Source organism: Canis lupus, chromosome 36 (assembly GCF_003254725.2).
Source record: "Canis lupus dingo isolate Sandy chromosome 36, ASM325472v2, whole genome shotgun sequence".
Classification (NCBI taxonomy): Eukaryota; Metazoa; Chordata; class Mammalia; order Carnivora; family Canidae; genus Canis; species Canis lupus.
The window spans coordinates 1133388-1146798 of record NC_064278.1 but is presented as its reverse complement, the minus strand read 5'-3'; the positions used below and the strand labels follow the sequence as shown (position 1 = coordinate 1146798).

Below are 13411 nucleotides of genomic sequence, written 5' to 3'. Positions count from 1 at the left end.
GCCCGGAGGCCCCGGAACCGGGCGGCAGGGACGCGGGGAGTCTAGGCCACTCGCCTCCTACCGATTCATGCCCTTCCGCGGAGATGATCACTGGTTCCTTATATGCATTGTAAAAGGCTTTTACAGGGGGACGCTTAGACTCTCATTCAAGAATAGGTCAGGGGCAGCCCGGGGGCGCAGCGGGTCAGCGCCGCCTGCAGCCCAGGGCCTGGTCCTCGGGTCCCGGGGTCGAGGCCCGCGTCCGGCTCCCTGCGTGGGGCCTGCTTCTCCCTCTGCCTGTGTCTCGGCCTCTCTCTCTCTCTCTCTGTCTCTCTCTCTCATGAATAAATAAATAAAATCTTAAAAAATAAAATTAAAAAAAAAAAAGAATACATCAAGACATTCTAAACCCCCCCCCCTTTTAATCTTTATGGTCTAATAAGCGTTAGACTGAAAACTGCACAGAAATGGAGACCTGCGTGACTAAGTGCAGCACTTCACATGTGAATGATCCACCTGAGTGTGGATTCCAGATTCCATGGGATGAATGAGCCATACGAACTCGGATAAACTCCTTAAGCTGTGGATGGTGCAAAAGAAATAGTCATTGTAGTGACTTCATAAGCTGCTGAGGAAATGAGGAAGGTAGTACGCTCAAAGTACCATGGCGTGGAGTGAGCGCTCAAAAATCTTAACTACTATAATGTCAAAAAAGCTATAAATGCCTTTTGTTCAGGTATACAGACTTTTTGCAGTAAAGTATTTCATAATCTAATGACAAATTATCATCTTATTATTCCAGTTTTTGTATTTTTAGATACAAATGAGAAAATTTTCACGTTTGACTACATTCCTGCTGCTGGATTGGAACAATTTTAAGGCAATTTTCAGTGATTTTAGTCATACATTAAGACATTTGCAACTGCAGATAGTAGTAATTAAGGCAGTGATTTACAAATATTTTCACAGGGCTCAATGATCTTAATCACTTTAATAGTTTTTAATGTAGTCTTTAATCTTACTTTTTTTTGCTTCCTGCCCAGTGTTCACTGTTTACTGAAGTAAGGAGTACTCTGCAAAGTTACAGATTTTATCACAAATTTTTAAGAACATTAATAGTGTACGGTTACCATGTAGTATGATTAAAAATTTCTGCCTGGCAACAAACCAATGCTGCTTCAGTATTTTATAGAACATAAACACTTGGACCTAATGCATATTTGGTGATTATTAACACATTAGCATAATTTTATATTTTAAATAATTTCTAGATAATTAACTTTTATAAGTTTTAAAAAAAAAATTAGGTATACAACATGGGAATCAAAAAGTCTTGTAAGAAATTGACTATGTGGGAAAATATTAGACCATGTTAATAGACCAAATATGAATTACTTTAAAATTATCTACACTAAAGTAGTATTTAAATTTTGTCTCATAGCCTTATAGCCAAGGTCTTTACTCTTAAATATGGTCAATCGTAACACTAACAAAACGTTAAGGACATTTTAACAAACCTTGTTAATAAAAATTCAATTTAAGGCTTTCTTAAAAAAGGAGAGGAAGCTCCATGGCATTTTACATGGTGAGTTTATTTCATTAGAACATATTATTAGTCCTTAGCCAGTCTGACATGTGTTATTATACATAAATATAAAATTTCCAACTGTCCTATCAAGATGGGCTAAAGACATAAAATTTAGATGGCTTTTGAAAAAAAAAATAGTTGCTGATGTGGTTTTGTTTTCCACTTTAAAAAGAGCTAGGTATCATTTATTAAGCAGACCTTAAGTATTTCCAGTCACCTATTATATGTTCTCTGAAATAGTATTTTTATGATTTTATATTTTTTATAGTATAATAAGAAATTCTCATGAGACAAGCTCTTAAATATTTTTTAAGTTATAATTTATCAAATTTTAATTGGACAGTGGTTTCTTTTAAGTTTTTACTTATTTGAGAGAGTGTGCACATGTGGGGGTGGGTAGGGCAGAGGGAGAAGGAGAAGCAGACTCTCCACTGAGCAGGGAGCCCAGTGCTGGCTCCATCCCAAGACCCTGGGATCATGACCTGAGCTGAAGGCAGATGATTAACCCATTGAGCCACCTGGGCAGCCCCAGACAGTAGTTACTCAATTATGCAAGCAAAGGCAGAAACATCAATGACAAAATGATGCGGGTCAATGGTTAATCCAAAGGAAAAAAAAATTTTGACTTTATAAGATAGAACTTTTAATACATACTTTTATAATACAAGAAACTGTTGCAGCCAACCTGCCCTCTCCATTGTTTCACCTTGACAAAATAAAATTCAATTTTTATGCATGTGTAAACTATTTTAGATAAGGCACATACAGCAGAGATGGAATAATGGTTTTGACATAAGTTTCCTAGAATTCAGGCTTTTCCTATGAGAAGGAGGTTCAGAAAGAAGTCATTCTTCCTAATATAAAATATTAATTACACACTTCCTCATTATATCAAGAGAAAACGCACCAAATTGTACATCTCAGATCATTCATAAGGTAGTCAACCAAGAGGTTTTAGTAACACTTGTGACAAATGAATAATTCTTAATATGAACATCAAGTAAGTGTAGCAGAACCACCTCATGCTATGATCCTTGTGAACTTCTTAAATGGGATTTTAATTTAAATGCAGTGTATTGGGATGGGATTCCCTAACAGAGAATTGGTATTCCCTGTGACAGTTCCTCGGACCGGAAACTGGAGGTCAAATAGGGAGTGGGTCTGAAATTTGAGTAGTCTACTTAGCTTAAGGGTACTCCCAGATGCTGGGGTTATATGAATGCAATCCCAAGGAGGTAGGCCAGGAAAGCCGAGCTAAAAACAGATTATGTCCTCAAAGACCCCTGAGCCTTTCCACCAATAGGGCCACAGTGCCAAGTAAGGTCAAATCACTAAATTCTTTCCATGTGGCCTTTCCTAACTACCCTATCTAAAATGGCACAGCTACTCGGGCCCAGTCCCTTTTCATGATCTACTAATCTGCTTAGCTACTATCACAATCAAGCATACTATTTAATTATTTCTTATTTACTGTCTTCCTACTATAAGTGCTCCACAAAGATAAGGATTATTGTCTATTTTTTATACTCCTAGATCCCCAGGACCTAGAAGAATGACTGGCACATATTAAATAATCAATAAATGTTTGTTAAATAAATAATTAAATTATTCCTTTTAAGTCAGATCAACTCATTCTATGTAACTTTTCATTTTTGTTTCCTTTGTAAAGTTTCCCTTAAATAATTTAAGGTTAATGAATAGACTAAAGCCACAGAGTGATTCTGTTATTTCTTTCTAAATTTAGAATGTTTGGGCTTGATTTTGTCAGGGGAGAAAGTGCAAAGAAAAAGCCTATTTCTGTTTGTCTATCTCAAATGCCAAGAAATTTCTGATGCAAAAATAAAAAGTTCTCGGTGTCAATGAGCATGGGTTATAGATATATGATAAAGGTTGGTCATAAAAGAGACAATGAACAGAACATAGACAATTCAAAAAGAGGAAACCACAGGACTAAAAGAGGTCCTTACTAAAGAGAATTACTATCACATCATGTTTATAATTTAATATTTGTTGACTATACTTACCAGGCTAATGTATATTTTAAATAAACTAGAGTATCTATTATTCTCAGCAAATCATTTCACAATCCTCAAAAATCCTACTTTAGGAAGTTTTTCAGATACAATCATAAGGTCATATCTCAACTGGGTAGAGTCTAACATTCTAGGATACTCCAGATTCTGATGCTAAGAGTATTCAAAATGAGGTCAATGGCAACCCTAATGAATTCTATTTTAGCAAGACTTATTCTTTTATAGATGTGAAATTATGTATTCACTAACTCGAAAAGGAAGGAATTTAAAGTCCTAGGGAACGCACCTGGGAGCCTTTAGATATTTGTTGTAGTTTAGGAGACAAATCAACACTTTTATGCTTTATGTCTTCAACCAAGGCTTACGGGACTGGAAAACTCACAGATAATAGTGTCCTAAATATCTGTGAGTTCTAAGTAAAAAGGCTGTTTGTTTTGATTTTTAAATCTTGTCTTATCTGCCAGATATTCACCCAAAGTTATAACCAGACATTAACCTGTAACTTCTAATTCATTTTCATCCGGTGTGCAGACAGTATGATTTTCACATGAATCAGGATTACAAATTCAAGATAGTTCAGTAAGAGATGGACACCTGAAAATTAGGCTGCATGTACGTCTGCATTCTGTTGACGGAATTTGTTTTTAAATGAAGGCCTTAAATTCTAATGTTCAAAAATCCAAACTACTGAGAGGGAATAGATCTTGACCTCTTTGTACTGACTCCGTGAAAGATTACAGAAAAGGAATATTACATGACATTGTTGTGCCCAAGATCGCGAATCCGAGAAACCCCGAGGAGCCGACCCCGATGCAAACACACGAGGGTTGATTTAGGAGCTGGAGCTTGGGCCCAAGTGTACCCCACACAACGGAGCAGGGACTTGGACCCCGAGGGGGTTTCAGCTGAGTTGTATGGGCTGGTCTCGGGGACCTCCAGGAGGGGGGGAGGAATCCCTCAAGTCTGTTTACATTCTGATAGGGGCCTTCAAGGGCATTGAGCTCTGTTCTCATTCTAATAGGGGCTTCCTGCCCTTGGCTTGGGCTCTGTTCTTATGCTAATGTGGGGCTTTCTAGGGCATTAAGCTGTAAACTGTTTTCTTCCTGTAGCTGAAGTAAGGTGAAGTTCAGCTCTTATTCACAGGGGCCTGGGATGGCTGGACTTGTGCTAATGCTGAACTTAAAGTGGAATGGCCTTCATTTGCTCGGCCTCCACAACATCTCACATTGTATATATTGCCTCTAGTGTAGTTCAAAGTATCCCCACGAAAGGACCCTGCAATTATCTGTGTGATGCGACATATCAGCAAGAAGATGTGTCATTAAGTAACATGAGCTGAACTCAAACTAGGGCCACTGTAATGCAGATGGGATTGGTTCGTGAAAAGACAATATTTAGAAAAAAAAATGAGGTCTGTATTGTATAAGTAAAACAGAACATCCCATTACTTTCAATTGGCTTGATATTCCAAGTTAAAGTTATTGTCATTACAGACTTTATTAATAGAACTTTTTGGCTGAGTATATTACCATTTCATATCATTTTTTTAAGGGAAAAGGCAAGGTATGCATTTCTTTTGACTTCCTTGTGTAACATAAAGCGGGGGTTATGTTTTGTAAAATCTGAATGTGTTCGTTAACAACTAGTCTTAAAATGAAATGCAATTTAAAAGAATTATGAAATCTCCAAGTGGACACACCGGGTTTTGCACTGCCGAAGGCCAGAGAAAATCTAATGTGGACTCACGTAGTCTCTATTACTCGAAGAATCCAGTAGGTGGAAGCCTTTCCCTTTTAAAACTCAAACTGCTTCAAAGGCCTGTGGTTGTGTTTGCTATTCCTGTGAGAGGAGCCGGAAATAGCTGGGTAGTGTGGGGGGTGGGAAGCACTTGCCCTCCTCCTCCTAAGGGCACATCACAAAGACCACAATTGACCGGCTTCGTCCGTGGTTTGAAAATCGCATGATCAAAGGCAAGTTGTTTTGACCCCCATGAGGTGAAAGGGAAACGGAAGAACAAATAAATCGATTGATTTCTGGAGCCGGGCTCTTGGTGGCCGCAGCTTGGTTGTCTTCCTGCATTAGTGTCCACAGGCTTGTTGGCCTCTCTCGGTGGTGAATTCCTTAGGCTGGTGACTACGTCTGTTTCCTTACATCGTGGCTCTTTGCTCAGACGCGCAGAGGACCCGCCGCCGGTGCTCAGAGCTGAATGGCCCAGGGTCTGTCCCGAGGGCGGCTGCTGAGCGCCCTGCTGGGATCCGCTGTCCCCGCCAGGGGGTCCGGCCCCTCTCTCGGGCTGGTGACGCTGCCTCTACCAGAGTCCTGAGCATGTTGTCTGGGGACGCCTGAAGATTGATCTTACCCTTTGTGGAGGCCGAGAAAATTAGGGCCAGACCCGCTCAGGTCCAGCCGTCCCAGGCCCCGGGGAGAAGGGCTCACTTCAGTTACGGGGAAGGGCAGCCCTGGCCTCGGAAGCCCCACGTCACAGTGAGAGCAGAGCTTAAGACATCCCCCCTTCGGGGGGCCCCTAGGCCAGCCGGGAGCCCTCGGGGTCCAAGGCCCTGCCCTGTGGGGTCCTGGGGCCCAAGCTGGCCGGGGTCCAAGGCCCTGCCGTGGGGGGTCCTGGGGCCAAGCTGGCCGGGGTCCAAGGCCCTGCCCTGTGGGGTCCTGGGGCCCAAGCTGGCCGGGGTCCAAGGCCCTGCCGTGGGGGGTCCTGGGGCCAAGCTGGCCGGGGTCCAAGGCCCTGCCGTGGGGGGTCCTGGGGCCCAAGCTGGCCGGGGTCCAAGGCCCTGCCGTGGGGGGTCCTGGCGCCCAAGCTGGCCGGGGTCCAAGGCCCTGCCGTGGGGGGTCCTGGGGCCCAAGCTGGCCGGGGTCCAAGGCCCTGCCGTGGGGGGTCCTGGGGCCAAGCTGGCCGGGGTCCAAGGCCCTGCCGTGGGGGGTCCTGGGGCCAAGCTGGCCGGGGTCCAAGGCCCTGCCGTGGGGGGTCCTGGGGCCCAAGCTGGCCGGGGTCCAAGGCCCTGCCCTGTGGGGGGTCCTGGCGCCCAAGCTGGCCGGGGTCCAAGGCCCTGCCCTGTGGGGGGTCCTGGCGCCCAAGCTGGCCGGGGTCCAAGGCCCTGCCCTGTGGGGTCCTGGGGCCCAAGCTGGCCGGGGTCCAAGGCCCTGCCGTGGGGGGTCCTGGGGCCCAAGCTGGCCGGGGTCCAAGGCCCTGCCGTGGGGGGTCCTGGGGCCCAAGCTGGCCGGGGTCCAAGGCCCTGCCGTGGGGGGTCCTGGCGCCCAAGCTGGCCGGGGTCCAAGGCCCTGCCCTGTGGGGGGTCCTGGCGCCCAAGCTGGCCGGGGTCCAAGGCCCTGCCCTGTGGGGGGTCCTGGCGCCCAAGCTGGCCGGGGTCCAAGGCCCTGCCGTGGGGGGTCCTGGGGCCCAAGCTGGCCGGGGTCCAAGGCCCTGCCGTGGGGGGTCCTGGGGCCAAGCTGGCCGGGGTCCAAGGCCCTGCCCTGTGGGGTCCTGGGGCCCAAGCTCCGCCGCGCTGGCCTCGCTGTGGCTCCCGGGTGCCTCGGACTCGCGGCCTTGGGCACAGCAGCCGGCCTGAGGCGTGGACGCTCGCGTTCTAAATGACTGATCAGATTTAATGATTCCGCTGCGTTAAGGCGCTCCTGGTCGCCGGACCGGCTGGTTCGCTCTCGGTCTCTTGGAAACACTTTCAAACCTCAAGAGACTTAAGATGTCAGCGTTCGAGCGCTTCCCGGCTCAGGGTAAGCGACGTACTTTTGTCAGTTCAAATCTCGATGTGGAAGTCACACTTGGGCAGGAAACCCACACCGTCCCTTAATGCTAAAGGGTCCGCTGAATGCTGATTTCCCGTGTGTCCACAGGTCAAACTAACGCAGGGATGATGCACGAGGGCAACCTGTGCCCCGGGAGCCGGGCCCGGAGACCACACTCCGCACCTTCCACGGACTCGCCTCCCATCAGTCAACGGCGCCCGCTCCCTCTGTGACTCAATTTTGAAGTTGATAGTTAAGCCTTAATTTAGAGCCTTATCTCTGGTAATGGCTCTTAACTGCTTTAACTGCTCATCAGTTTTCCTTGTGCTAAGCAAGAGTCATCAGCTCACATTTCATTGAAAACTCATTTAACCATCTCCCATATGCTTTTAAGGACAAAAAAGCAATACACTTAATTAAGATTTGAAAAACAACAGCTACAACGACTTCTCTAGGTTAATAGTATGTAAGCTATTCTTTCTTCAACAGGCGGAGATCTGGATAAAATATTTGAATGATGTTTACTGAATACTGGAAATTCATCATGTATCCAAATGCCTTACAGAGATGCAATTAAACAATTTTCTAATTTGCAAAATAGAGGGTTTCATCTCCCAGTCAAGCCCCTATTTCTGTACTGCACAAGAACAAGGCAGAAGGAAGCCGGAAAAGGGAGGAGACCAGAAGTAAAGGAAATACCCCGTTACAAGTGGTGAACTGTTCCAGCTGACAAGTGTGAAGGGGGACCCCACAGAAGGCTCAGGAGGGTTATCGCATATTTGAACACAACGTTAGCCTCACAACTTATGAGAACAAAAATAGCACTCAGATGTATGAAATCTGCCTAAATAAGCAAAACAAGGCATGATACACATAAAACCCACAGAGCTATGAGTATCTGTGTTATTACTCATATTCTATTTACAAATCTTTAGAAGTCCTTAAAGCAGTACTCCTGCTACCCATGTAGTACACGGTTACAAAGTCAAGGTAAGATTTGTACCCAAGATGCACAACCGTTTGTTTTAATCATTCTGAGATCAAAACGGAGTTTGTGTCTTTGACTTAGCTGGTTTGTACGACAAAGTAATCTTTTAAATTAATTATTTAAAATGTACACATGAGATGTTCATTTATTTTAAAAGTAGGTATGGCTTCTATCCAAGATTCTGGAGAAAAAGAAAGTCCAGTGATGGGGTTCTTCGGTCTGTCCATATTGTCTTTGTGATCTTCAACAGATAATATATATTTTTTGCACGTCGCTTTTCTTCTTAGTCAACTGGGGAGCTGGACTAGATGATCTGTAAATTACCTTCAAGGTCTGGAATTATTAGAGACATGGGCGGACAGAATCAAAGAAAGAAGGGACAGAAAAAATCCCATTGCCATTCAGATTCAAGTCTCAATTTATTTTTATTAAAAAAAAATTTTTTTTTAAGATTCTATCTATCTATCTATCTATCTATCTATCTATCTATCTATCCAGTGCTGGAGCCGGAGGAGGGGGAGAGACAGAGAGAGAGGAAAAGAGAGACTCCCAAGCAGAAGTGGTGAGGAGTGCAGAGCCTGACAGTGGCCTAGATCCTACAACCCTTAGATCACGACCTGAGCCAAAGTCAAGGGTTGGTAGCTTAACCGACTGAGCCACCCCTCAAGTCACACTTTAAATTTTGAGAACATACATATAATAGAACTTTGATTTTGTCCTGTCCTTCCTGTATTTACTGGAATGTCTAAAACAGCTAAGTTCAATGTTTCTTTTTTTTTTTCTTTCTAATTAATGTGTTTCCTCATATATTATGCCAGATGCCTCAGTCTCAGCATCTGGTAATAAATTACAAGTGCCAAAGCTTTATTACAAAATAAGGAATTCTTTGTACACATTATTAATTTTTCAAACTGTTCTTGTGACTTTAATCGACTTTAGCATTAAAATACTTAGTGAATTATTTTGAATTTTTAAAAACAAAATTTAATTTAGCTTATCTTAATTCCTAGAAACAGTATCCTTTAAAAAATAATGTTCTTTAATATATGTTCTATATATTTATATATTTATATATAAATTTATATATAAATGATGAAATGGAAGGCTAAGTCTATCTTCTAACTTTTTTTTTCTATCTTCTAACTTATTTTAATGTTTTAAAAAGGAAAAAAGTAAATGGAGTTTATAACATTTTGATTATTTGAATTCACCTGTAAAAGGCATGATTTTTTTAAAAAAATATAGAGAAATATATGCTTACTATGAACAACTTCAAATATACAGAAAAGGAAGAAAAATAAATAGTCACACGTAACTCACACTATCCAGAAATAAGCAAAAGTTTTGTTTTTTTTTTTACCACGTTTCAATATTTATATTTATTTTTCATCTAACTGAAAACATACTGCATTTTACATTTTGGAGTTTTTAAATATTTTATTGTACTTTCTAAGCAATTTCATGATGAAAAACACTTTATAAATATTTTAATGCATACATGATAATCTGTTTGATGTACCATCATTTACTCAGGCTCCTATTGTTGACAGATCTTATTCCTGTAAAATATTACAAGTAACCGTGTGATAAATACACTTGTCCATAAATATTTGCATGAATTTTGTAATAATGTGTAAACCTCTTTGTTAATAGGGCTCCAGAGACTAAAAATCTCTTTTCTATTGCCTCTAGTTGCTAAGGAAAATTTACAACCACACAAATAAATCAGCAAAGCAGAAGAAATAGTGAAGTTTTCCAAACCCTAAGATCTTTAGGCCCCCTGGATTATTAGTCTGAGTAAGTTCTATTCTTCTGTCTAGATGAACTTCAAGTTAGTGTGACTATAAAATCTCACTCAATTTGCTGTTTTTATATGTTTTGAATTTGGAATGGATGTGCAAGTTTACCATTTTGTGTAAACCCAAGTAACTTTCTTGTAATCCAAAAAAAGGGGCTTATTTGCTTTTTATAAAGCCATTAAACTTTAGAATCTTCTCAAAAATGTCTGAACTGAATTACCAAAAAGTAGTCTTGTATATACTCCAGTCTTGATGAAAGCATCTCTTCCTTTCTACTATGTTATAATAATGTATTGAATATGATTTTGAACAATAGAGTTCCATTTTGTTACTGTATTTGTCTATGTCAGGTGTAAGCACTTAAACCTACTCTTTTAAATCTAGAAGAGCTCTGTGTTTTTTTTTTTAAAGATTTTATTTATCTATTCATGAGAGACAGAGAGAGAGAGACAGAGGGGGTGGGGGCAGAGACACAGGCAGAGGGTGAAGTAGGCTCCATGCAGGAAGCCCCGCCTGGGACTCGATCCCCGTTCTCCAGGATCAGGCCCTGGACTGAAGGTGGTGCTAAACAGCTGAGCTACCCGGGGCTGCCCTTGATAAGCTGTTTTGAATAAATTGTTCATTCTACCTAAATATGGGATATGTGAGTATTTCTAGACATGTTTTGCCAAGCTTTTGATCACAATGACCCCCAAAGATTAATGTTTCTATGGGAAATAAACATTTAATGAAAGCACTAACATGTATGAGGACTATCTTTTCTAATCATTATGAAAATAGAAGATATGAAAAATTATGGGCAGGTTTATAAAATTGTTTTTGAAAATGAGTTTGTTTGGGGATGCCTGGGTGGCTCAGTTGGTTGAGCGTCCAACTCTTGATTTCTACTCAGGTCGTGATCTCAGGGTTGTGAGATCCAGCCCTGCCTCAAGCTCCATGGTGAGCATGAAGCCTACTTGAGATTCTCTCTCCCTCTTCTTTTGCCTCTCCCCCCTCCACTTGTATTCACATGCTCTCTCTGTCTCTAAAAAAAAGAAAAAAAGGAAAGAAAAGAAAATGAAATTGTTTATTAAACCTAAGGACATGTTTCATATCTTCTCTCCACTCAGGATCAGACTACAGCTGCAAGTCAGGCAAAATGAATTCCTGCACGGTAGAAAATAAAAATGTCTACTCCTGCTAACAGAAGATAAGATACCTGAAATTATACAGTTTTGGGTCCATTTGGCCTCCTCAAGGACTTACTCTTCTTACTATTGCCTATCTTAGCCTTAATCATTAACTTCTCCCTTTCTGCTAGATCATTTTCATACATACCCTCTAAGTATTTTTGATAAAAAAATACAGTCAAAACTACAATAACAAGAGACACTTTTCATGCCATGCTGTCACCTTCTTTCATACACACAAAATAACTTCTGGAAGGAAACATTTGACAAAAGCATTTCTCAATGCTGGCAGCATATTAGAATTCCTGAGGAACTCTTAAAATACTCCAAGCTCTAAAAATACTGCTAAGTAAGCTCTTTCCTCTATACCTTTCCTCCCTCCCAGAAGCTCTGGTTTAACTGATTTGAGATTAGACTGGTTTAGGATTAGACTACCGATAACTTCCAAAGTTCCATAGGTAATTCTAAGATGAATCCAGGGTTGAAAGACATTAGTTTCTATTCTTTTTTTCAATTCCCATCAATGCTACTCCATTGAAACTCTACTACCTGAGGTCACCAATCACTTCCATGTTATCAGATACAATAGTCACATTTTGTCCTCATCTTACCTTCTCTTCAGCATCCCAAGTGACAATTCCCTTCCTGACAGTTTACTTTTTCTCAGCTTCCACAACACCACAGTCTTCTGTTTTTTGTTTTTGTTTTTGTTTCTTTTCTTTTTCTTTTTTTTTTTTTTCCCCGTCTAAACAGTGACTCTGGATTATCTTTGGTGCCTCCTCTTTTGCTAGGTTTTGAAATGTTATTACATCCTGAGGTTCAATTCTGAGAATCTTTGTTTTAATCTAAACTTTCTCTTTAGGGAGTCTCATTTAGTCCAATGGGTTTAAATACTATCTACATAGCTGACTCTCAAATTGTTAACATTAATCCTGACAACTCAATATTTGTAAATCCAACTGCTTATTTGACATCTATACTTGAATATCTAGGAGGGCACCTCAACAACTACAAAATAAAACTCTGGATTCAAGTCTACTCAATCTGAAGCTGCTCTTTTCTAATTTTCTCCATTTATTTTATTATATTTGATTTTTAAAAAGATTTGATTTATTTATTTGAGAGAGAGAGAGCATGAGTGAGAGGAAGAGCAGAGGGGGAGGGAGAGGGACAAGCAGACTCTGTGCTGAGTGTTGAGCCCTCCTGAAGGCTCCATCCCAGGATCCTGAGATCATGACCTGACCCAGACCAAGAGTTGGATGCTCAACCAACTGAACCACCCTGGCACCCCTCAATTTTCTCCATTTAAGCAAATAGGTATCTCTAACCACTCAGTAGCTAATAGTTAAAATTGAGATTTTTTTTTTACTTCTATTTCTCTTATAATTCTCCTCCATCCATCTATTAGAGGGGACCACTCTACTATGATATATACCAGTTTCGATTGCTATGCCATCCTGCTTATCACAGTCCCCTTTAAAACTACCATGAGTTCCCCTTTGGGCTGTGAAAATAGCCTTCAAACTAGTTTTTTTTGCTTATACTCTTTCTTCTTTATATTCTATACCCCAAAGAGCCACCAGAGTAATTTTTTTGAAAATTTAAGTCACATTTTAATATGCTTTACAAACCTTCCAAGGAGTTCCTACAACCTAAAATATAATCAGACTCCTTAGAGCAGTCTAGAAGACTCTGCACTAGCCTGTCTACTTGTACATCTATATCTTGTAACAGTCACTCCCTTATTATGCCTTACTAGCTACTGTGGACTGATGTAGTCCCTCCTCCCCCACATTCAGATGTTGAGACTCTAACCTCCAATGTGACTACATCTGAAGATTGGGCCTTTAGGACATAATCAAGGTTACGTGACATCGTAAATGTTGGTCCCTAATCCGATAGGATTGGAAGCTATGTAAGAAGAGGAAGAAGAAAGATCTCCACACACCCACAAAGAAGAGGTCCTGTGAGCACACAGTGAGATGCTGACAATCTACAAGCCAGGAAAAGAGGCCTCAGCATAAGTCCTCTCTCACTGACACCTTTATCTGGGACCACTAAGCCTCCAGAACTATGAGAAAACAAATTTCTGGTGTTTA

At 41.6% G+C, this 13411-nt stretch overlaps 1 protein-coding gene and 1 long non-coding RNA gene across 7 annotated transcripts in view; one reads left to right on the top strand and one right to left on the bottom strand.

Moving 5' to 3' along the window:
• Window positions 1–13411, bottom strand: part of GALNT13 (polypeptide N-acetylgalactosaminyltransferase 13) — a 541363-nt gene that overhangs the window by 67000 nt on the left and 460952 nt on the right. The gene's annotated exons all lie outside the window — the stretch shown is intronic.
• On the top strand, window positions 7048–12366 carry LOC112674748 (uncharacterized). Of its 2 annotated transcripts, XR_003145561.3 has the most exons (5): window positions 7048–7344; window positions 7465–8346; window positions 10037–10141; window positions 11036–11082; window positions 11253–12366. It is a non-coding gene; the product is annotated as an uncharacterized LOC112674748 (long non-coding RNA). The 2 variants fall into 2 exon arrangements; XR_003145562.3 differs by lacking the exon at window positions 11036–11082.